The sequence below is a fragment of the Callospermophilus lateralis genome, chromosome 14, assembly GCF_048772815.1.
Source record: "Callospermophilus lateralis isolate mCalLat2 chromosome 14, mCalLat2.hap1, whole genome shotgun sequence".
Lineage (NCBI taxonomy): Eukaryota > Metazoa > Chordata > Mammalia > Rodentia > Sciuridae > Callospermophilus > Callospermophilus lateralis.
In genome coordinates this window covers 56,825,721-56,849,947 of record NC_135318.1, presented here as the reverse complement: position 1 = coordinate 56,849,947, position 24,227 = coordinate 56,825,721, and the positions used below count along the sequence as shown (strand labels likewise).

The following is a 24,227-nucleotide window of genomic DNA, read 5'->3' as shown; positions in this document are numbered from 1 at the left end:
GCCACCAAAGGGGACACTGGGGGGTAGACTGCCCAACAACCCGGAGGGGAGGTTGGTCAGCCGCCCCACAACCCCAGCCTCTCCTGGGCTTGGCAGAGAATTGACAGAGCCCTGGGCCTTCCCTCCTGACTATTACCATCAAGAAGCAAGAGCCTAGGGTCACCTTCCTGGTGGATGGACGCTTCATTACCTTCCTCTTAGACACTGGTGCTACATTTTCGGTCTTGAGGGAGTATTGGGGTCCTACCACACCCTCAAAAACTCCTATTGTCGGGGTAGGAGGTAAACAGATTTTCCCTTGAAAAACACCCCCCTTATCATGTTATATGCAGGGATCCCTTTTGTCCTTCACACACTCCTTTCTCGTTATGAGCCACTGCCCCATTCCCCTTCTGGGAAGGGACATACTCTCATTATTGAAGGTCACCATTCACATATCATCCCACATCTCCCCCGCCTCTCATTTCCTCATGATGTTTCTAGGGACAGATAACACCTCCATCATGCACTCTCCCGCGATTATCTAAACCAGTTAATCCTGAGATTTGGGACACAACTACACCCTCTATGGCTAAATGCAGTCCTATTCATATTGTCTTACGGGACCCTTCAAGATATATTAGTCAACCACAATATCCACTCACAACCACAGCCCTCCTCGGATTAGAACCCATCATCCAGGATTTAGTACGGAAGGGGTATCTTAGGCCTAAACACTCTCCTTTCAACACCCCCATTCTGGCAGTTAGGAAACCTAACGGATCCTACAGTCTGGTTTAAGATCTTCACCTCGTCAACTCCTCTGTGGTTCCCATCCACCCGCTAGTGCCCAACCCCTATACCCTTCTCTCTCAGATCCCTGCTACTACCACCCACTTCTCGGTCCTAGATTTAAAAGATGCCTTCTTCTCTATTCCCTTGTCCTCAGAATCTCAGGATATCTTTGCTTTTACGTGGACTGACCCTCACACCCACCATTCTCGTCAGCTTACCTGGACCGTCCTCCCGCAGGGATTCAGGGACAGTCCCCATTTCTTTGGCCAGGTTCTTGCCCAGGACCTCACATCCTTTCACCCCACCTGCCCTGACTCTACTCTTTTTCAATATGTCGATGACCTTCTTCTATGTAGTCCCTCTTGGGTACACTCTCAATCCCACACCACCCAGCTTCTCAATTTCCTAGCGGATAAGGGATATAGGGTGTCTCCCCAAAAGGCCCAGGTTTCCCAGTCTTCTGTCACCTACCTTGGTTTTCGCCTTGCACCGGGGGAAAAAGGAAATAACACTAGATAGGAGGCAACTCCTCTCTAATCTTCCGGTGCCCCATATGAAAGCCGAAATACTATCATTCCTAGGACTAGCAGGTTATTTTAGGGCCTGGATCCCAAATTTCTCTCTTCTAGCCAAACCCCTGTATTACCTAGCAAAGGGACCCCCTGGTGAATCTCTTGCCTCCTCCCCCCGCCCCCTACCACTTTCGCGGACTTCAGCAGCTCCTCTTAAAGGCACCCACCCTTCACCTTCCCAATCTTTCAAGACCGTTTCATCTATATGTCCATGAAAAAGGGGGGCAAGCACTTGGGGTCTTGGGTCAAAATTATGGGCCTACATTTACACCTGTGGCATATTTGTCCAAACAATTAGACCCTACCATCCGTGGGTGGGCCCCTTGCCTAAGAGCTCTGGCTGCTGGACAAATTTTACACAAAGAAGCCTCTAAGCTGACTTTCGGGGCCCCTTTAACTATCCACTCCCCACATCACTTGAAGGATCTTTTAGCTTATAAGGGCCTTCAAACCCTTCCTCCATCCAGAGTTCTTTCGCTCCTCACTTCCTTTCTGGAAAACCCTAATATTACGTTCCTCCCCTGCTCTGCACTGAACCCTGCCTCACTTCTCCCAACGACCCCCACATCTGACACACCAACTCATAATTGCTTGGAAACCTTGGATGATTTCCTCCCCTGCCATTCTTCCATTTCTGAGGGACCACTCACCAAGCCTGACCTTACCTGGTTCACTGACGGCATTTCCTTTAGGCAGAATGCCACTCATTACTCTGGATACTCTGTAGTTTCGTCCACTGAGATTATAGAGGCCAAAGCTCTACCTTCAGGAACTACCAACCAGCAGGCTGAGCTTATAGCAGCCACTCGTGCCTGCCTTCTTGCGCAGGGCAAATCCCTCACCCTTTATACTGACTCAAAATATGTCTTCCATATTCTATTATCCCATGCTGCAATATGGAAAGAGAGAGGCCTACTTACCACTAAAGGTAATGCGATCACTAATTCGGCTCTTATAACCAATTTGATAGAGGCCTCCCACTTACCCACTCAGTTGGGAGTTGTCCATTGTAGGTCTCATCAGAAGCACGGCTCTCTTATCACTGAGGGCAATGCCAAAGCTGACCAGGTGGCACAAATGGCTGCTATCACTTCCAATTATGACCCCCCTGGGGGACATATAATGGCCGCTTTAGACTGTCCATCTGAAGCCCCTACTTCTTCCAGTAAGAACAAGGATCTTTTTGAGTTCCTCCATATTCTATTCCATTCCAATTCTCAGTCTTTGACCCTCTTTTTACAGAGTTTTTTCTCCCTCACCCCCTCTGACAAAGCCATGTTATAGAATATAGCCTCCAATTGTCAGATCTGTCAGCGGACCAATCCTCATACTCCTTTAAGGCCTAAACTGTTTCCCTCCCACCAAGCCTGGGGACACATTCCTGTTGCTGACTGGCAGGTAGACTTCACCAACATGCCTGCAGTATGGTGCACTAAATACCTCCTTGTCTTTGTGGACACTTTCTCTGGTTGGGTTGAAGCATTTCCCACTTCCAATAAAAAGGCTTCCACTGTAGCTTCAATCTTACTGACAGACATCATCCCCAGGTTTGGTATGCCCACTTCCCTACAATCCGACAATGGCCCTGAGTTTATTTCGAGGATCACACAAAAGGTCTCTCAAGCCCTCTCGTTCAAGTGGCATTTCTACTGTCCATATTGCCCCCAGGCTTCAGGGAAAGTGGAAAGGGTAAATCGGACTCTGAAGGAAGTCCTTACCAAATTAACAATGGAATTAAACTTAGACTGGGTCAAACTCCTTCCCTTGGCTTTGCTTCAGATCAGAGCTCTCCCTAAGAAACCATCTTTACTGTCTCCCTTTGAGATAATGTATGGAAGACCTTTTATACCCCCTGGGTTGGTCATTTCACAAGGGCCTCTCACAAGAGATTTGTCTTTACCTCTCGTTTCATCTCCGCTCAGAACTCTGGAAATATCAAGACTGGCTTCTTCCGGACCCAGACTCCTCTCCAAACCTTCCTCCCTTAACACCTGGGAGTTTAGCCTGTTATAACACCCCGGAGGAGAAAGGGCCTCTTGCCCCAAAATGGGAAGGTCCCTATCCTGTCATTCTCTGTACCCCCACAGCCGCCAAACTTTCCTTACCAGGCAACCGTCTCACCCCCTGGATTCACATTTCTAGGTTGAAGCCATATTGCCAGGAGGCCCCATTTGCTGATGACAAGACTACCACAGAGGAGCCTCAAGAGTCACCACCTAGACCTCCCCTTTACTCCTGCTCTTCACATCCTAACTATCCTCTAAAGCTTCGCCTGTCTCATGTAACCGCCCGTACTCCACCATGACTTTAACTCTTTTAAGTGGTATTTTTACAGTCATCACCCTTCTCCAGAGGACATCATCGTCCTCCTCTTATACATGGAGATTCAAAGTCAGAGAGACATATGTCCAAGGCAACACTCGTTACACTCGCCTAGTTTCTTCGGTTGATTGCGCCCCTATGGGATGTAATGCATCTATCCTCCTTTCCCTCTCCTCCCAGAATTCTGAACTTTTAAAAAAAGCTGCTAGGCCTTACCTTTACTTCTTATATGATCAGACAGAGGATTACTGCAAATGGTGGCCCGAAACCTATGGGGGGTGCCCCTACTGGTCATGCAACATTCATAACATTCATGCATCGGGGATTCCTGCGTTGGAAATTTCAGATCGATCTTGGGGGGCTATCAGTTGGCTATCACTGACCCTAACCATCCACGCTGGACCTCTAGGGTAAATGCTTCCTTCTACTGTGACATATCCTCTCCCACCCCCTGTGGCTCCATCTCCATCTCCCGAGAAATTCAACCCTCCCAGCCCTCAGTAGCTATAATCTCTACTGACATAAAGCATTCCAAACAGCAGTTGTTAGACTCCATACAGGATCCATATGAGCCTAATGTCGGGAGTCCACCACAGTATTCATGGCTACGACTACTAACTGAAACTGTAACCTTCTTAAATATAACCCTCCCCACCATCACACCAACTGATTGCTACTTATGCGCCTCTCTAACTCGAACCTTTGCTTGCAGCGGTTTCTTTGAACTTCTCGGCTTCTGACCTCTCAAACTTCTCCACTTCATCTGCCTGCCATTCCCTGCGAACCCTTTCACCCGACGCTCCATTATGGGAGCCCGAGGAGTCTAATCATACTGTGATTCCCCGACACTGCCTCCTGGGCTTGGGTGTCTCCCAGTCAAAGTTTTGCCACTCTAATATCACCTTTAACTTCACCCTCTATGCACCACCTGGCTCATTCTTCTGGTGTAATGGTTCTCTCATCACTATCTTATTCACCAACACCTCTACCCCATGTATACAGGTGACACTTGTCCCACAATTGACTCTCTATACTCCAGCTGAAGTGTAGGCCCTCTTGTCTCCCCCAGTGAGGAATAAGCGGGCTGCTTTCCTTCCAATATTGGTGGGTCTCTCACTGGCTGTATCTGCGGCAGGAGCAGGAATTTCTGGTGGAGCTCTAGGACACTCCTTATGGGCTGTACAGGACTTAAGTTCTAAACTTGAACAAGCGCTCACTTCTACGGCAGAATTTCTAGCATCTTTACAAAGGCAGGTCACATCCTTGGCTCAAGTTACTCTTCAAAATCAACGAGCTATAGACTTACTCACAGCCGAAAAAGGTGGAACCTGTCCTTTCTTGAGGGAAGAATGCTGTTACTACATTAATGAATCAGGCCTTGTGGAAACTAATGTAGTCAAGCTCACTGACTTGGCTACCTCTTTGAAAAATCCACCAAACCAAAACCCATTTGCTACCTTCTTTTTAGCCCACTTCCAGTCATGGCTGTTGCCTCTTTTAGGGCCCATATGTTTTCTTTTCCTGATGTGTCTGTTCCTGCCCTGTCTGCTTCGCTTCCTACAGGGCCAATTACGGAAGATCTCTAACCAAACTTTCAACCAGCTTCTGCTTAGGTACTACCAGCCTCTGATGACCAATGAACTTCCAACACCTTCAAGAGAACAGCTCACTCATTGCTGAAGCTCACTACCAGGCACGATGGAATGCAACGGACATCGGACAGCGGGAGACAGAATCCGGAGAACCTCTTAATCTGCCATCCTGGATTTTTAAGCCTTTATGTCCTTTTAAGCCTCCTTATGGCCCTTGGCCTCTTCTCTATCAGTCCCCTGACATGGAACTTCTGCCAAAAACTGACATTTGCTTTAATTTTTATCTTCATCCTGTTTTTGTTCGCTCTGATTTTCTTTAGGTGCTGGTGATGCCATGTCAAGTATTTCCTAGAGTCTCTGTTACACGACCAATGGCTGATACCAACTATTTACTCCATCCAGGACTGGTTCGACTTGTGGTTTCAGGGAACTTTCATAGACTTCACCCCTACGGAAGTAGCTGTCTATAGCCACTGGGTTTTATTTCTGGTTGCCATGATATCCCCAGACCTGCCCCCCCAACATTCTTCCACTTCCCTTTCTAGGCCCCACCCGCCCCCACACAGCAGGAAGCAGCCGGATCTGACCAACGAAGACCCACTTCCTAAGAAAACAAAAAAGGGAGGAATGTTGGGAAAACATAACGGCAGCCACACCCCAGAGAAAAACCCCAGCATGGCGTCTAATGGCCCTCCTTCTCCTCTTTGTTTCTTTCACTGGCGCGAAACTTTCCCGCAGGCGCCAATGTTCAAACCCTGCCGGTAGGAAGCCTTAGCCCCAATTAGAATTAACTTTTTGGGCCCCGGAACTGACATATGGAAGAGTTTGCCAATAAACGGGCAACCTGTTATCTACCTCAGCCCCTGATACCTCTCTTAGACCTATATAAACACACAGCCTTTTGTAATAAAGTGGAGACCTCTTTGGTAATCTGTGTCGTGTGGTGCAGCGTTTTCCAGTCTTACAGGTTCAGTTTCTAGTACCAAGAAAACAAACAAACAAACAAACAAAAAATAGCTGAGAATAGAGGTTCTTAACCCCAAAAAAGGGGATGCTGAGTAGAGAGATTTTCCCACCAGCATGCTATATTACAGACAGTGTTGTTTGGAGGATAGTAACTAGGAGTGTAGAAGCTTTGGGTCTGTGGTTTGCTGTGATGTCTTTAGATGAGGTGGTCACAGATCTTAGGAAGAGGGAGGTACAGCTTCCCAGAAATGATGCAACCTAGTGGCGCAAAAGAGGCCACCACTGACACCAAGGGCAGGGCACTTCCTCAGTGACTGCTGGTCACAGACAACTTTTGCTCTGTTTCCCAGTGAGTTATGTTGTGATGGGACTTTGCCGGAAAACAACACAAGCCATGTCAACAGCAATGACAAAGCACTTGGAGTGTGTACACAAAGGTACAGTTCCCCCTTGCCCTACTAAATAGATCCAAAAACTTTAAGGGTAGCCCTTATGATTCAGATATAGAAATTTTTTTTGGCCTGAGTTTCTCCATAGTATTCCTAGTTGTCTGGGCATCCACTTTCATTTTTCAATGTTCTCAAATGGCCTTTATGATATGAATTCTCATGGCTTTTCCTTTCCCAGGGAATTTTTTCTGGGGCAACTCAACTCCTCACAGTGGTGTTCATGGATTCCCTTCACCTGCAAGCTACAAATTCTACTCTGAACACAGTCCCGTCTTAAGTCCAGAGCAACTTTTTTAGGTTTCATTCAGTTCTCTTGGATTCTAAGTCATTTCTTTTGGTACATTCTTTAGAGAGCTATCATGAAAATGACCTCTATTCTCTTCTCCCCAGTGTTTGATAAGATCTGGACCTCTTTTCTTAACAGAATCAGCTCAACTCTATGGAAGTTTCTGGATATTCCACACCCCTTTGTCTCTTCCCAACCTTCACAGCCTTCTACACCAAATTAACTGGATCTGCTGATCACCAGCATTTTGAAACCAGTGCCTGATTTTGGGGCATGTATTCTGTGCTATAAATGATAGTTCTCTGTCCACCCAATCTCTGCCTCCCCTCCATCTTACTATTTTTGCCTTTTACCTAACAGTACCAGGCTTTGTCCAGCACCCTGCCTGGAACCCCAACCTTATCCAGGACTAAAGTCCTGCTGTTGTCCCTCACCAGGGTCTGTGGCCTTTGCTTTTTTTTTTTTTTAAAGAAAATGACATTTATTTATTTTATTTTTTTTAAAGAAAGAGAGAGAGAAAGAATTTTTTAAAAATATTTATAGTTATATTCAGCGGACACAACATCTTTGTTTGTATGTGGTGCTGAGGATCGAACCCGGGTCGCACACATGACAGGCGAGTGCGCTACCGCTTGAGCCACACCCCCAGCCCTGGCCTTTGCTTTCCAGCCTTTCCAGGTCCAGGTAGCTTCTCTAGTATTAAGCCTTTTTTTTTTTTTTTTTTTTTTTTTCCTCCTTTACTTCGAGGCTTCAGTAGGTATAGTCCTTCCCATGCAGTGATCTCCTTGTACTGACTTCCTTGAACTCTGCCTACTGCTCATTGTGCTAACTAAATGTCATTCTGGTCTGTCTGGCTGCTCTTCTGGAACAAGGCTGTTAGCTTAGATGGACTTTTGTCCTGCTTTTCATGCTAGCTCTCCAGCTGCCTCCGCCTCAAAAAGAGCTTTTAATAAGCATTATAAAACTCCAAAAGGGAGGGACTTGGACTGTGGCTTAGCGGTAGTGCACTTGCCTGGCATGTGTGAGGCACTGGGTTTCATTCTCAGCACTGCATAAAAATAAATAAAGTTCTATTAACAACTAAAAAAAAAAAAAAAGATTTAAATAATAATAAAAAAAAAACTCCAAAAGGGAAATGAGAATATAGCATTTTCCAAACTTATTTAACTAGAGAACTATTTTTTTTCTCCTGGAGGAATATTTATTAGAATTTTACAGAATATGGCATTTGGTGGAAGATAGTTTTTGAAAGTATGAGGCTTTGCCTGCAAAATGAACAGCAAATGAAATGATTCCAGATGAAGGTAATATGACAATCAGTGAAAAAATTCTTCGGGGGCAACAAATGCTCTCTTTTTTAAAAAAAAAAAAAATTATTTTTTAGTTTTCAGCGGACACAACATCTTTGTCTATATGTGGTGCTGAGGATCGAACCCGTGTCGCACGCATGCCAGGCGAGCGCGCTACCGCTTGAGCCACATCCCCAGCCCAACAAATGCTCTCTTGATACCTACACTTCTTCACCAGTTTCTCTGCTGGAATCATACCATATATTAGACTACTTACTGCACCTCTGCTTAGGCAGCTATAATCTGGAGTGGAGCTCTAAGGAATCTGCATTCTTTTTCCCATTTTGAATCCTTTCCTCTTTTTGTCTCCATTGAAATATGAAGTGGTATCGATGTTCATAGCAGCACAATTCACAATAGCTAGACTGTGGAACCAACCCCGATGCCCCTCAATAGATGAATGGATAAAAAAAAATGTGGCATTTATACACAATGGAGTACTACGCAGCACTAAGAAATGACAAAATCATGGAATTTGCAGGGAAATGGATGGCATTAGAGCAGATTATGCTAAGTGAAGCTAGCCAATCCCTAAAAAACAAATGCCAAATGTCTTCTTTGATATAATGAGAGCAACTAAGAACAGAGCAGGGAGGAAGAACAGGAGGAAAAGATTAACATTAAACAGAGTCATGAGGTGGGAGGGAAAGGGAGAGAAAAGGGAAATTGCATGGAAATGGAAGGAGACCCTCATTGTTATACAAAATTATATATAAGAGGTTGTGAGGGGAATGGGAAAAAAACAAGGAGAGAAATTAATTACAGTAGATGGGGTAGAGAGAGAAGATGGGAGGGGAGTGGAGGGGGGATAGTAGAGGATAGGAAAGGTAGCAGAATACAACAGTTTCTATTATGGCATTATGTAAAAATGTGGATGTGTAACCGATGTGATTCTGCAATCTTTGTAATGTTTTGAATAACCAATTAAAAAAAAGAAATATGAAGTGGTGAGTGAGATGATACCATCATGGCTATAGATGTCATCAGTTCATGGATGCAAAGAAGGAGGGCTTCTCAAGGCTCCTTTCCCCAGGTTTGACTTCTGTCAGGATTTCTCTAAAACACTCTGAGCAACTCTTCCTCCTACTTTGGAACTGTTTGTCTCAGCATCAGCCTTAAGTCTCAATGCTGTTTCAAGATTTTCACCTATACATGGAGATCAATGCCAAGTAGCATGGAGCTCATTTTTATGGAATAAGTGATACATTTTCTACTTTCAATATTAAGTCCCTTTTCTTCTACATCTCACGGGCAGTATGGAATATAGTAGTATTTCTCAGTCCTTGAATGAAGATAGGTACTTGCTCTCTGAGTGGGGCAGTGTTACAAGTGGAGAGCCTTTTAAATCTACAGGATGGATGAACAAATGCCAGGAGTTGTAGCTGGCTCAGCTGGTAACTAAAGAGAAGCCTGCCACTTTCTCTGCATGCCATTCGCAATCAGTATAGCTAGGAAAGGACCATTCAAAGCAAATAGAAATCTCTAGGACTCCAGATTAAAAAACTACTGGTCTTTTGAAGATCCTGATGTATATGTCTTTCTTTATTGAGTGAGATTGTTCTTTGGCTGATCTTAGATTGTTAACTGAGCTAATCCTAAAACAAAATAGATGGAAAGACTCAACTTTCACCTACACTTAGGTATGATGTTCTTTGAACATCTATCATGTAGTATCCTTTACCCACAAGGGGTGAAGAAGAGGCCTTGGGGCTTTGACCTGTAGTACTCGTCTGTCTGCTATTTCCTTTGAAAGACTATGGTTTGGTTTTTATGAGAGATAGGGTCTAGCTTTGTTGCCCAGGCTGGCCTAAAATTTGAGATCTTCGTGCTTTAGCCTCCTAGTAGTTGGGACTATAGAGGCATGTGAAGATCAGGGAGTCAGCTCACTTCTAGGAAGGTACAAAGAGGGCTTGAAATGGGCACTCAGAGATCTTAAATAGAGCCTGTTGGTTATATTGTTATTTTATAGTTTTTCACTAAATTGGCCTATATCTGTAAAAGACTTGTTTTCCCATTACTAGATTTTCCCTAACAGGTTCCCTAAATGAGGCCATTTCCTAAGATTCTATCCTTGGCCTACTTCCCACCTCCCCCCCCCTTTTTTTTTAAGAGAGAGTGGGAGAGAGAGAGAGAATTTTTTAATATTTATTTTTTAGTTCTCAGCGGACACAACATCTTTGTATGTGGTGCTGAGGATCGAACCCGGGCCGCACGCATGCCAGGCGAGCGCGCTACCTCTTGAGCCACATCCCCAGCCCCCCTTTTAAATTTTAACTCAAAGTATCATTCTACAATTTATAGGAAGTCTGATTCCTTCCTCTAGATTTCTTATAAGTTCCTGGGAGCTCATGTATTACAGTCCCTCTGATTATGAGATCTTGCTCCCACTAAATTATTTCAGATTGTGGATGGTCCTACAGTTCAAGCATGTTTTGTTCCCATTTCTATCTACATTGAATCAGATGCCGAACCCCCAATTAAAGCTTTTGTATGTGTAGTAGGCTTTATTAAACTTTTAGAGTAATGAGCAGGATTTTACATTGCAAAAAGGTAAGTATCTTTATTCTAATACTGGCCCAGTCACATGATCTCTCCTCATAAAGGATGAGAACAAATGAAGAGGTCCAAGGAGATAGGAGATTTCCTGTTGGCAAACTGGATCTTACCCAAAGAGTTACATTATAGATCTTCCTCCTGAGTGTTTGGATACTAAATCAGGAGCCTCTTTTGCTTATCTCTGACTTTTGCTTACCCACACTGGCCCTGCCCTTTGGTTGTTTACCATTGGTGGTTTTTAGCCCTGCTAGAAATTATGCTCTCTACTGTAAAGCAAACTTGGGAGGTGTAAGTTCTGGCTCCAGAGGGACTGGGACCTGTCACTTAACCTTGCCCTGTGTTTTCCGTCATGCATTCCTGGCCACCTTTCTACCCTTGGCATGCTTCTCCAAGTCTGTAATTCTGCCTAGGTAAGGATTAGGGGCTAGCTTCTTCAGAGGGATGTGGGATAGGAATGTCAGTGTTTTAGAAGAAGCTCCTCTATGTCCTGTGCCATGGGAGCATTACTGGTCTCATATAGATGATCTAACAGTTATATTGAGAGTGTTGGGGGGAACAAAGTATATTCACAAAAGGATATACTACTGCATTTCTTTAAGCATTCTGCTTTTCAGAATAAAATCTGATTTTCAAATGGTAATATGCAATTATTCACAGAATATTAGTACCAGAAAAAAAAAACTTTTTAGATTTTCTAGATCAACTTTCTTGTCTTTGAAATGAGTAGATCTAGGGAGGTTGGGCAAGGGGCAAAGCCAGACCTGTGCAGAGGAGCTGACATGGTTATGTGAAAGTAGTTGAAGTATTTGCGGGTAAGGGAGAAGGCTCACTGCCTTCAGCCTCATTGACTTATCTTAGTTCTTCCAGACTGGTCCTAAAAGGAAATAGTCCCAGAATTTGCATTTTCAAAGCATATTTAAGTGAGTGAAAACCTAAATTACAACATGTGAATGAATGCAAGTTTATTAGATAGAATATATAAGGAAAGCTAATTATTAGGTTAGCAAAATGTCAGTGGAGGTTCTTCTTCAGGGGGCCTGATTTAATGGGCCAATTAGATTGATTTCTAACTAAAATTGTGCTTTCTATAATATATGCTTATTAAATCCATTTCTTCATTTATCAAATATTATATTAACTGCAGAGAGTTCTGCAATAACTCAACTGAGCCTGCTTTTGAGGAACTTAAGTTTAGCACGTAGATAACTTTAATTGTAGAGAAAGTCATAGTATGACAGATTCAGAGTAATACTGTGGGAATTCAGAGTAAGGAGAGATTTTTTCCAATTTTTGGATCTAGAGAATTAGGTAAGGTTTTAGAAAACAGGTTGGTTTGTTTTAGAAAAAACATTAAACAGTCTTACTTATATCAACATTGTTAGAACTATGACTTCAAACATTTAAAAAAGCAAAAGCAGTCTTACTGTTGCTTATATCAACAGTGTTGAAACTCTGTTCTAGTTCATATTATCAAAAATTTCTCTCACTATTATAACTCTATATCAATAATACACTCTATTTCCATTCACTGTACTCTTTTGCTAATTGCTAAGGTAATTTTTTCAAAGAGCAGAATTTTTGGTAAGTAAGAGTAATCACTTGGGCTGGGGTTGTGGCTCAGTGGTAGAGCACTTGCCTGGAAAGTGTGAGGCACTGGGTTAAATTCTCAGCACTACATATAAATAAATAAATAAATGAAAAAGGCCTATCAACAACTAAAAAAGTATTTTTTTAAAAAAAATAATTCACTGTTTTAGTGGACCATGTCTGCAGCTCGTGAATGAGAGGCAAGGGTGTGACCCCATTGGGGAGGCTCCTCTTTGAAGAAGTTCAGCTGTGAAGTGAGAAGAATTAGTAAAAAGAGGGTGCAAGATATAAAGAGGGCTATTAATCTCTTTTCTTGAGAGCACGACCCTATGCTGTGGGGAAACAGCAAGTAGAAATTGTTTGAGAAAGTCTCCTGGGGAAAAGGGAATACTGTATCCTGAGTATTGGTGGACAAGTTTAAACTTGAACTGAACAAAGGTCAAGGCTGCACTGAGATTAACATCACCACCAGTACCACCACTTGTTACTTTCTTACATTTTGCCAAGATTCTTCTGAACATTTTTTTTTCTTCCCCTCCTAAGATGTAGTTTCACTGTGTTGCCCAGGGTGGTCTTGATTTCTGGGTTCAAGTGATTCTTTGCCTTAGTCTCTCAAGTAGCTGGGACTACAGATGTGTACCACTGAGTTCTGCTGAGTACTTTTAAGTCTTATTTCAAGGGATATAATGGGGATATAATGAGTTAGAGTGATTTGATGAGATTTTGGGAGACAGGCTTTCTTTGAGTTTTGTTTTTTCTGAGCAGAAGTTGAAATCATCTGTTAGGAGCAAGTGAGATAGTGGGGAGAGTGGTATGGTTTCATAAAAAACTCTTGTGCCATTGGCTATGACCTTGAGAGACATGTAAGAAGATAGCTGAGCAGTGCTGAAGACTCACCCAATGTTGGAGATCATTAATTTATAGAGGAAGCAGCCCTCATTACTAATGATTATTTCAGCAATATGAAACAAGTGGAGGATTAAAGCTGAGAACATCTGCATTCAGATAGAAACTGTGTTGTACAACAAATAGAAGAGGAGAAATAGATGTGGCCTAGAGTATTGGTGGGAGAGTGGTTGTCCTTTAGCTGACCTGAGAAAGAAGTGAATCCAAGAGAGTTCTGATGGTTGCACAGTGGTGGGGAAGGGCCTGGAAATCACAGTGAAGTTAAAGAACAGAAGTTATAGAAGCAATGATGAGAAGTAGAAATAGAGGAGGTTATGACCAGGCAAAGGTTTGACTTGAGATGGAAAGGCAGACTGTGACCAAGTCCTTGATGACCAGGAGGTCAGCAGATGACAGCAATGAGTTGGAGTATAGTCGTTCAGCACAAGACTTAGCAAAAAAAAAAAAAAAAAAAAAAGAAGATGCTTTTTGGTAATATTATAATAATGGTTTTGAAGCAACAAGATATCAAGCAAAGAAGTCTCTTTTTCCTCCTCCTCCTGCTGGACACTGAAGATTGTTTTTATGTTAGAACTTTCATTGCCCAGAATGCAAGTTCATAAAGGAGTGTCAAGTTTCAGCTGGAGGGAAGGTGGCCAGGACAGTTTTTCAGGTATGCTTTCTACACTGCCTGCTTAAATAGTGTGGGGGTTTAATGGGGTTGCTGGGGTGAGTGATGGCCAACTAGGACAACTTCCGCAAGATCCTGGGCCTTTATTTACAGATACAGGAGCCAAGTACTTTTAGGGAAAAGCTATTGGCCCTCTTGTAGGCAAATCCTATTTGGCCACTAGGGTTTTTTTGTTTGTTTGTTTATTTGTTTTGTTTTTTAACTGCTCTAGTTCAGAGTGGGCTGTACTAATCATCTGTGAGAGGCTAAATGGAAACTTTTTAAATCTTGCGTAAAACTCTGGTAGGAATCAGTGGACTCTTGAGCCTTTGTATTCCTTTGGGGTCTGATGTTTATTTTTCCTGGGCTGTGTTCAGTCATTCCCTTCATGGTGACAGCAAGTAATGCCCTAAAGCTTACATAGTTTGAAAGAGTCTGGAAATTCTCAGTTCATTGTTCATAAAGCTGTTTTAAGGATTTTCAGTGATTCAGGATTCCTTCAACATTGTTAGTACTATGACTTCAAACATTTAAAAAAGCAACGCCAAATTACTGGAAACAAACAAAAATCCTCATAGTTCTTTTTGCCCTTTCTTGATCAATTTTCACTGTCACCCTGAGTATAAAACCAGAACTTAGAAAATAACTATCTAACCAGCCACTTTATCAAGGGACCCAAGTGGAAGAGACCATAGTGGCTCAGAGCTTGAGGTGCATTGCTCCCATTTCACTTTTTTCTAAGTAATTTGTAATTGGTTTTGCTACATAAAAGTGAGAAACTTGGCTTGGGGATGTGGCTCAGTGGTAGAACGTTTTGCCTAGTATATGCAAGGCCCTGGGTCCAAAAAAAAAAAAAAAAGAGAGAGAGGAGAGAAACTTGTTTCTGGCACAAGTTACTATAAACAAAGTTAGAAGAGAGCCAACAGGCTAGGAGATTATTTTTGCACTATATGTAATAGATGATAGATTAATATCTACAATCTTTAGAGAGATCCTACCAATCAATAAGAAAAATACTATAAACCCAATATAAAATGGCATAGAATACAAATAGGCAGGTTACAGCTAAGCAAACAGATTTCATCTAAGGAATCACTCACCCCTATGCCCAGAGTCTTCTAGAGAAGGATGTTCATTGCAGTGGTGAATATCCATGAGTAGGGGTACTGTGAAATTCTGTGTGGCTGTTAAAACATTGAAGTAGGTTTTTGTGTCAGTAAAAATAGAAAGCATGGAACAGTATGAATAGGAGATTCCCATTTATTTTGAAAATCATTCCTGTTTGACTTAGAATGTATACATTTTTATTGATGAGTTTCTTTAGGTTTCCTTTATTTAAGGCTGTATTTTTCTAATGATGGCATTAAAGAATGAAATGTTAACTTTTGCCACTTTCTTATATAAGATAGAAAATATATATTCTACATCGTTACCTTTATCCTTTCTTTGTTAATGTACTTTAGTATTATAAATTTTAGCTTCTGGGTAGAATTTAGAGACTTCTCACCCTATCTTCCCAGGAACTAAAAGGATCCCTAAGGAATGCTACTATGTTGTCTGCAGTTGCATGTTTTGGAGTGATGAATAAAGGAATTCAAAGCTCAGGATTCTTCTTTGCTAGGATTTACTTGTTTTTGGTGTTCACAGTCTTGCAGAGCCTCTCTGCCTCTGACTCTGATGCAGGGGCCTCTGCATGGGAAGCCTTGCTTGTCCCATGCTCTTAGAAAAGAATGGGAAACATGAGTGGCTCAGGAAAACAAGGCTTAAAGCTGGCCTGGCCCATGGGAGGAAACCTGCTCTTTGCATCTGTCCTTGCCTCTCTTTTGGAGAGGCTTTCTCACTGGTTTTAACCTTGGTTCCAGGCTCACCAACCTAGGTGAAAGGAGTCTTTGAAACTTACTCTAGTTTTACCTATTTTGCTGAAGTTTGAAGCTCCAAAACTCCAGCCTGGGAACAGCAGGAATTGCATCATAAGGTGGCAAGGATATATACTCCCTTGTCTTTCAAAGATTGGCAGTGTCTCTGGGACAGAAGTGTTGCTTTGCTTACTCACATTTCAGTGTCAGTGGACATATGGGGATTGTTTCAGACTTGTTACATAAGCTGTTCTCTGAGGTGGAGAATTTAGGGTAGTGTAATATAAATTTATTTAAAACAAAAAATTTGACAAGTTCTTCTTGTAAAGAGGGGTGATATAATTCGTATTCGTACTGGGAAAAAAATCATTCCATTCCTTTGACCACTACAGAATGGTGGTAGCAACAAGAGAGTAAAAGTTCTTAACTGTTCCTTGGTACCGGTCAGGGAGAAACCTGGAGTGAATGGTTCTTAGTGGGTTCCCAACTCTGGAAGGGGGATGGAGAGCTAAGGTACTCTGAATAATATAAGGGGAATTTAAAATGTGAGGAGCATGTGGAATGGATAAAAGGACCAAGCAGCAGGGTAATATAAAATCCCTGTCTCTTTATACTTTCAGGGAAATCTGACAGACACATGATGCTTTGAGTGAGTTTGTGTGTACATATTTTTTTCTTTGGAGTAAAGCATGGAAAAAGAGCTGAATCCCACATCTGGGACTGCTTAGAGCAGAGAGAAGAGACCAGCCTCAGGAGGTGAGATGTGAAAAAGATCAAAGCTCTAGCAAGAGTTGGAGCAGAGCCAAAGAGACTACTAAGAGTATTAACTGCTGGTAATTTGCTGAGATTCTGGGAAGACCATTGGATTTCTTCTTGGGATGGGAGGATCCAGGCAGCTTTTAAAAGCATGCACAAGGACAGGGTGTTTGCAGCTGACATCTGATTGTTGTAGTGCTGTGTAATTCAGAATGTTTAACAGTGGTTCTCCAAAATCTTGCTCTGTGAATGTTCCAGGAGCTATCATATTATATTCTTCTTTCTGCCCAGTGAAAGCTGTTTTCTGTTCAGACTTCAAAAGGGAAGCAAAAAAAAAAAAAAAAAAAGTTCACCACGGAGGACTTTGTCACATTTCTCCTTCCCTGTGAGTTATGCAGAACCTGAGGGTGCTGGTTAAAGAGCCAATGAGCTATACCCTTCCCAGCCATGCTATTGCCGAGTAGGGTCTATCATTTAGGGGTGAAGAAAAATTGGGAAAAATCTTCTGTAAAATCTTGGAACTTGAAAACTGTTCTGAGCAAGGACCTAAATAAATAGTAAGACTTCAGTTAGTATCTTTTTTTTTTTTAAGAGAGAGAGAGAGAGAATTTTTTAATTCTTGGTGGACACAACATCTTTATTTTATTTTTATGTGGTGCTGAGGATCGAACCCAGCACCCTGCGCATGCCAGGTGAGCGCACTACCACTTGAGCCACCTCCCCAGCCCTTCAGTTAGTATCTTAAAGTTAAGAAGTCAAGGTCTCTGAGCAGTGTGAATCTAGTCAGTGCCACACTGAATTTAGTATTTTTGCACATGCCTTAGAGGGGAAGACCTGGCTGAATGAAGAACCTATTGTATGGTCTCAACACCTACTTTGAGAACAATAGAGGTCAGTGAGCTTTGACTATTCGCCATTCTCCTTTCTTAAATAAGAGCATTTTTATTTTCTTTGGGGAACCACTTCCTTTCCTATTTTCAGAAGTGGTTCCAGTGGAGTAAGTTCATCTCTTGGAGGACACATAGTCATGTGCCAGTCAGAGAACAGTATTTGGCAGGCAGGGGCATAGACCCACATCCAGGCCAATCAGGTCTCTCAGGGTTTTTGTTAGAACTATTAAGAAGTGCACTCTTATTTTCCTTTCCAGCTTGGTTGCCCTGACCCTATAGAATGTAAGTCCCATGCTGCTGGAGATCATCTTGCCACCCTAAGGAGAATACTGCCCAAGAATGAAGGCAACACAGATGACAGCTGAGCTGTGAGATGGAGAAAACTGGAGACCAGATGGTGTCTTGAGTACCTGGATGTAACCACGTGTTAAATTGGTGGAATCCTGGACGCTTATTTTGCGTGGACCTAAACTTTCCCTTTTTTTTCCCCTTATAGAAGTTTGATTTGAATCGTCACTTGCTGCCAGAAGTGTCTTAATTAATCCATGTCATAAATGGTATATCATTCTCTTACAGAGAGTATGGTATGGTTCACCTTTTTTTGGTGGGGGATGCGGGGTACCAGGGATTGAACTCTAGGGCATTCACTCACTGAGTCATATCCCCAGCCCTATTTTTTGTGTTTTATTTAGAGACAGGGTCTCACTGAGTTGCTTAGCAGCTCTCTGTTGCTGAGGCTGACTTTGAACTCACCATCCACCTGTCTCAGCCTCCTGAGCTGCTGGGATTACAGGTGTGTGCCACTGCACCCGGCTAGGTTCAGCTTTTTTCAACAGATTCTTTTATCTTTAAAGTGCTGAATTTGAATTGTAAGTTTGTTATAAAAATCAAATGAGACCACACATGTAAAGAACTTAGTATTATCTTTGGCATAGTAAAAACCCAATAAATTTAGGAAGGAGGGAGGGATAGGGGACAGAAGGAAACAAAGGTGCCAAATTGAAAGAACCTTGAAGTCCTTAGGGTAATATTCTAAGAACCTTCAGACCCTATCTGGTCATACTGTTCTAAATACCCTTAGCACCCTATACTTTCCCTTCATAACCTTTCATCATGGTTGTGTTATAATGTTATGTTTGTATCTTATTTTGATTAATACCTGCCTTCCTGATTGACCTGGGTTGTTCACAGTTCCATCTCAGCACCCAGTCTAGTATATCACATTTGGCAAATATTTTAAATGGTCACATACAATTATCCAAATTGAACTGATCACTTTGATTCTTGAGGTGGGGGGCATTCAGGAATGTGGCAACATTGGCAAAATCAGGGAAAGAAGACATTAACCCTCCTTAATCTACTGCATTACCCACATTCAACATACAGAGAATTTTGGCTCAGTGAAATATTTCTTTTTGGTTGTGAAACCCTTTACCAGACCACTAATTCTTATATTTTTATTGGACCATTTTGTGAAATCACTGAATAATGTGTTTCTGGTTTAATATCTGGAAAGCCTTGCAGAGAAGCTCTTTGTGCTTGAAATCTTCCTTGCTCCTGTGTCTGTCAGGCACCTGTTTAACTAAGGTAGTCTTCCCTCACTCAGACTCTTGCAGAAATATGTTGCAGGTTGTAGGAAGGCCAGGAAGCTGATGAGGGCAAGGTCCTGGCCTTTGGAGACTTCACTCCCTAGCAAGAAACAAAAGCAGTAAAAGGTACCCCTGGTAACCTGGCACTCAATCTTGAGTACTTTTTTGGTGAGAGCATTTATCAAATATGAGCCCAGGCCCCCACCCACTGCCATTTCCTCTTAGCCAGGTTGCCTCTCATCCCCTAGCCCACTTTCCCTGAGGTATGTGTGTGGGGGATGTTCCCAGGGCCCATGTGACTTCCACTGGCAAGTGACGATTACAGATGCTTTACCAGTCAGTAAATCTGCCAAAGGCTTTTGTACTGTAATAATCCTTTTCCTTTTTAAAACTCCAGGGTTTTTCAACTGTTGCCAATAGTTTTGCAAGTCAGCAATTACAGTGTGGATTATGTAATGGCTGGGTAGTAAAAATAGAAAAGACCAGGGTTTGCATCTATTTTAACCAAATCAAAACAGAGCAAAGGGAGGGGGGGAAGGAGAAGAGGGAAAGACCAAAGGAGGAGGGGAAAAGACATCATGTGACAAGCGGCAGTATGATTGCATCTTGTGACTGGATAATACAGCCACAATTTATGTGCCTTTTCCCTGCCATTTTTGACCCAAAGTCCTGCACTTCTTTCTTTGGGTGGGAGTGCTGCCAGCAGTTCCTTCAGAGGATACAAGATCCCCCGTGGATAATCCTTAGCTCAGTCCTGTTGTGTTTACCTGCTTCTGGCAAGCACAGTGGCTCAGGGAGAGGGAGTTGAATTTGACAGCTCCCCTCAAAGTCCAGGTCTTTGTGTCTGGATTTCCAAGGTCTTTGTAGTAGTCAGCTTATTTTCTTGTGCAGTGGTGGAGCCAAGGAGTGGTTTATGGGGAGAGTCTTGCATACCAAATCCCTATGAGTCTTAGTCAAAGCCACCCTAAATAAATATGCAGTGTAATTACAAACCATGTATTCTCTGAAAACAGCTTCTAGATAGACACCCTTAATTCTTCCACTTCCCCACTCACACTTCACTCCTTTGCCCTCTGTGCCCCGGATAAAGGAATTTCAGGACTTCCACTCATTTGTTCTTGTGTAACTCTGCACCAATCCCCTACCCCTACCCTGAGTTAAGAGTTATATTTATATTTCTTTAGAGACTTTTTGAGCAATTTTAAGGACCCTAATGGTAAAATTTTAGGTACCAGGTGGATCTAGAGCAGGGAAGATATTTTTGGAAAGAAGACTTCTAAGGGCCTAATAGATTACATAGAAACACACTCGGGCCTCCTATGATATTACCTCCAGAGGTAACCATAGAGGGAGGTTTTGAGTTGGTCACTTGTTAACAGCCCTTGAGTCTGTATAAAGCCCAAGCAGAAAGCCCTCTACCTCCTAGGTCTCTGATGTTAGAGAGTGGTGGATACTTTGAAGAAGGCACCTCACTAATTTCCAAAACTGAACCCAAATAAGTTCGGTGGGTTTAGAGGGGGACCCAGAAATCCAGATGGTAAATAGACTCAGTCACAAGTAACACTAGAAAGTTGTTTCCTCACCATTCTTCATCATTACTTCTGTATACTCCTCTATATACCCATCATACTCCATTCTCAGAGCCCTCATCTGTACTGGAGTGGCAGAGTGTCAGCAGTTCAGAATAATACTGGTCCCAGCTCCAGTTAGCCTTACTTAGCCCCACCCATCCTGCCCAACCTGCTTAAAGGTCGATAGTTCTAATTCTGGATTTTAGGCATTTCATGAGATAGGTAGGAGTATCTGGGGACCTACCTTAGGGATTTTCAGGCACAGTACCCTGAATTGGCTAATGTTCATGATGTGGTACCTCTCTCTTACCCTTGTGGATTTTTCGTTTCCTAGAGCTAGATTTCTATTCACATTTGCCAAATATCGACTTTGGTAAGAACCACCAAATATCTGCTATGATCCAGATTTTTATCCTCCTAACTATGTTCGTTCATGTACTTGAACAAACCTGGTCATGTGTCCTGGACTTGGGTTTGGTTGACATCATTGCAGCATCAGTTTTTCTGTATCTGGACAGGCTGGTCACTCCAAACATATCAGCGGAAGTTGGGTGTCTCGGAGAATATCTGCCTTCCAATTCCCATCTTATCTCCCAGTCTTTGAGCAAGGTAAGGAGTCCATGGAATTACCTGCTTTAGGAACAACTAAGGGCTGGGGGTCAATCCAAGACTAAATCTCTGTCAAGATCCACAAAGGAAGACTTCCTACCTGAATTCAACTTGTGTTGACTCCATTCCACCCATCCCATGGATAGAACCATAAAGAGACATCAACTTGACCACAGTAATGTCAGGTACACTGGTCATCCCCTTCTTTTCCTGAAGGAGATGGCTCTTTTTGTCATTAAAATATTTAATGGTTTTCTACTTCCCAACACATACATGCTTGTATATGTTACTCATAGTGTCTATTGCTGGAGATACTAAGTTGTTCACAGATGGAATAGAATGAATAGCAAATTTAACTACATTTCACTTTTACTCATCCAACTATACTGACAAATTTGAGACACAGTATTGTTTATATATGTGAGACATTTATTTGGATTACAAACAGAACAAGATACGAAATTATGGATCATTTGGGTTAGCTCTCGTACCAGGGCTCAGAGCTAGACAACTATCACCTGTTACTGCACATCCTTTACCCCTGGGGTCCCTTTTTTGTTCGTAAGATCATACTGAGAAATGAGTTTGAGGAATGGGCCAAGACAGGCATAGGGTTAAGCCTCAGGACTTTACCTCTTTGCTGAATTCTTCAGGCTGAAATTGCCAGGAGCCAGGAGAGGGCAGGATGTCGGGTGAGGTAGCATGGCACCTGGAGCTGTTCTTTTCTTTCAACAGAGGATGGGGGTAAGGAGGGGAGGCTCAGAGGGGGAAGAGGAGAATAGGGAAGAAGGAAAGCAATGAGTGAGGAGGGAATTGTGGGAAGGGCTAATTGGGGTGGGTGGTTTGCTACTCTTGAGGAGGTGAGCAGGGATGTCTTGGCAGCCTGATTCAGCCTTGGAGTAACCTGACTTCAGGGAACAGACCAGTCCCTCTGCTGTACTCTCAACATCCTCTTTCCTTCCAAACAAGACGGACAAAGTCCAAGGTCCAAAGTTCCAACTCTTGTCACAGAAGACCACAGCTGAGGAACGACTTACTAGTGCTTAACTACCTTGACAAGTGTGTATTTTAAGAGGAAACTCCAGGATATTACCTCTATTATGACTTTAAGTATTACTAAAACTATTATTTATTCTCTAATTGATTTTGATAATTCTAGTTCCCAAAAAAGTCTTGAGGCTATTAATGTAGACTTTTTTATAGTTTAATATCTATTGTATTTTATCTTTTTCATTCCTAGTGTCACTTATTTGATGCTGTGGTCTTTTTTCATAATAATTTTTGTTACTCATCTGCCTCTTATGAAATCAGCTTGTGTTTTAATCATCTCTTATTTGACTTCTATTTCCTTAACTTTTTTGTGGGGGTGTACCCAGCGGGGCTTAACCACTGACCAATATCCCCAGCCCTTTTTATATTTTATTTTGAAAGAGGGCCCCACTAAGTTGCTCAGGACTTCACTAAGTTGCTGAGGTTGGCTTTGAATTGTGATCCTCCTGCCTCAGCCTCCCGAGCCTCTGGGATTATAGGCGTGCACCACAGCTTTTATTTTTTAATCACTTAAATATTTATTCTGTAATAAAAATAATATAGAGGGTCACTTTATCTTACAAAATAAAAAGACTAATAACCCAAAAGAATGGAAAAAGTTTTTTTTAAAAAAAGAAGTCTACATGGCTTATAAACATAATGCAAAGAATAAAGTAAAAAATGCATGTTTTAATGGTAGACCTCCAGGCTTGAGTGGCATTTTGTCTGGTGGGTACTAGGGATTGAACCCAGGGGCGCTGAAGCACTGAGCCATATTCCCAGTCTATTTTATTTTTTATTTTGAGACAGGGTCTCCAGTCTTGTTTAATTGCTGAGGCTGGCTTTGAATTGTGATCATCCTGCCTCAGTCTCCCAAGATGCTGGGATTATAGGCATGTGCCACTGTGCTTTGCAATTTAGGCGTCTTGTTGCCAGTGCCCGGCAAAGGGACCCCTGGACTGCAGTCAGAAGGTGCCCCACTACAGCCCTCTCTTTTATTTACTGGTGTTTCCTCCCCTGTAAATCGTAACTGATTAAAAAATAAATGGCCCCACCTGCCTTTACTTTACTGTTGTATCACATCAGATATGGAATGTGAGAGAGATAAGACACCTGAACTCCTGTTTAAGCTCTGGCATTATTATTCTCCCACTGGTGGGCTGCAGGCAGGGGTTGTGAACCCAGCCTAGCCTGGCAGAGCTACTTACCAGGCCTTGCCACTATTGCTAGAGGAAAATGATTTTGAGGGTCTTATTCTCTCTTTAGCTTGCTATGCCTGATGTCTTATCTCTTCAACTAAGTTTGTTTGGGGAGTTTTATAATTCTGCATTCAGTGAAGTAAATGGAAGGGTACGTGTGTTGAAAACAGGGTCCAAGAACTGGAAGACAGGAACAGATAGTCTGCATCAGAGGTTCTCAGTTTTGCTCTTAGAAACATTTTACTCCTCCCTTTTAGCTTTATTGAGGTATAATTAATATACAAAAAATAGCACTCATTTAATGTGTACATTTCAAATTTGAACACATGAATACTCTTGCAATTCTCTACCAACCAAGGTAGAGAAAATGTATCTATTCCAAATTTTTTCTTGTCTTCTTTTGTTTGTATGTGGCTTTTTAGTGGGAGGGGTGAGAAACCTAAGATGATATGTATCCTCTAAACATATTTTAAAGTGCACAATACTGTATTGTCAATTATATGGACAATGTTGTATGGCTCTGTTGTATGATAAATCTCTAGAACTTATTCACTGTGTATATAGAAGGGTTAAAAAAAACATAGTATAAACCTACAGTAGAATATACATACCAAAATCACACACACACACACACACACACATATAAAATTTAATAATTATGCCATCTACAACAACATGGGTAAACCTAGAGGGCACTGTGCCAAGGGAAACAAGTCAGAC

General features: G+C 42.3%; 1 long non-coding RNA gene across 8 annotated transcripts in view; it reads left to right on the top strand.

Annotated features, from left to right (window-relative positions):
* Positions 1-18,085, top strand: part of LOC143380539 (uncharacterized) — a 53,226-nt gene extending 35,141 nt beyond the window's left edge. For 6 of the 8 annotated variants that reach the window (XR_013088641.1, XR_013088644.1, XR_013088643.1 and 3 more), the window contains 2 exons: positions 16,485-16,620; positions 17,768-18,085. This is a non-coding gene — a long non-coding RNA (uncharacterized LOC143380539). Of the gene's footprint in view, positions 1-5,805; positions 6,022-6,576; positions 6,664-16,484; positions 16,621-17,767 lie in introns of all 8 variants that reach the window. The other 2 variants (XR_013088648.1, XR_013088642.1) reach the window with 1 other exon arrangement.
* Positions 18,086-24,227: the final 6,142 nt, after the last annotated feature.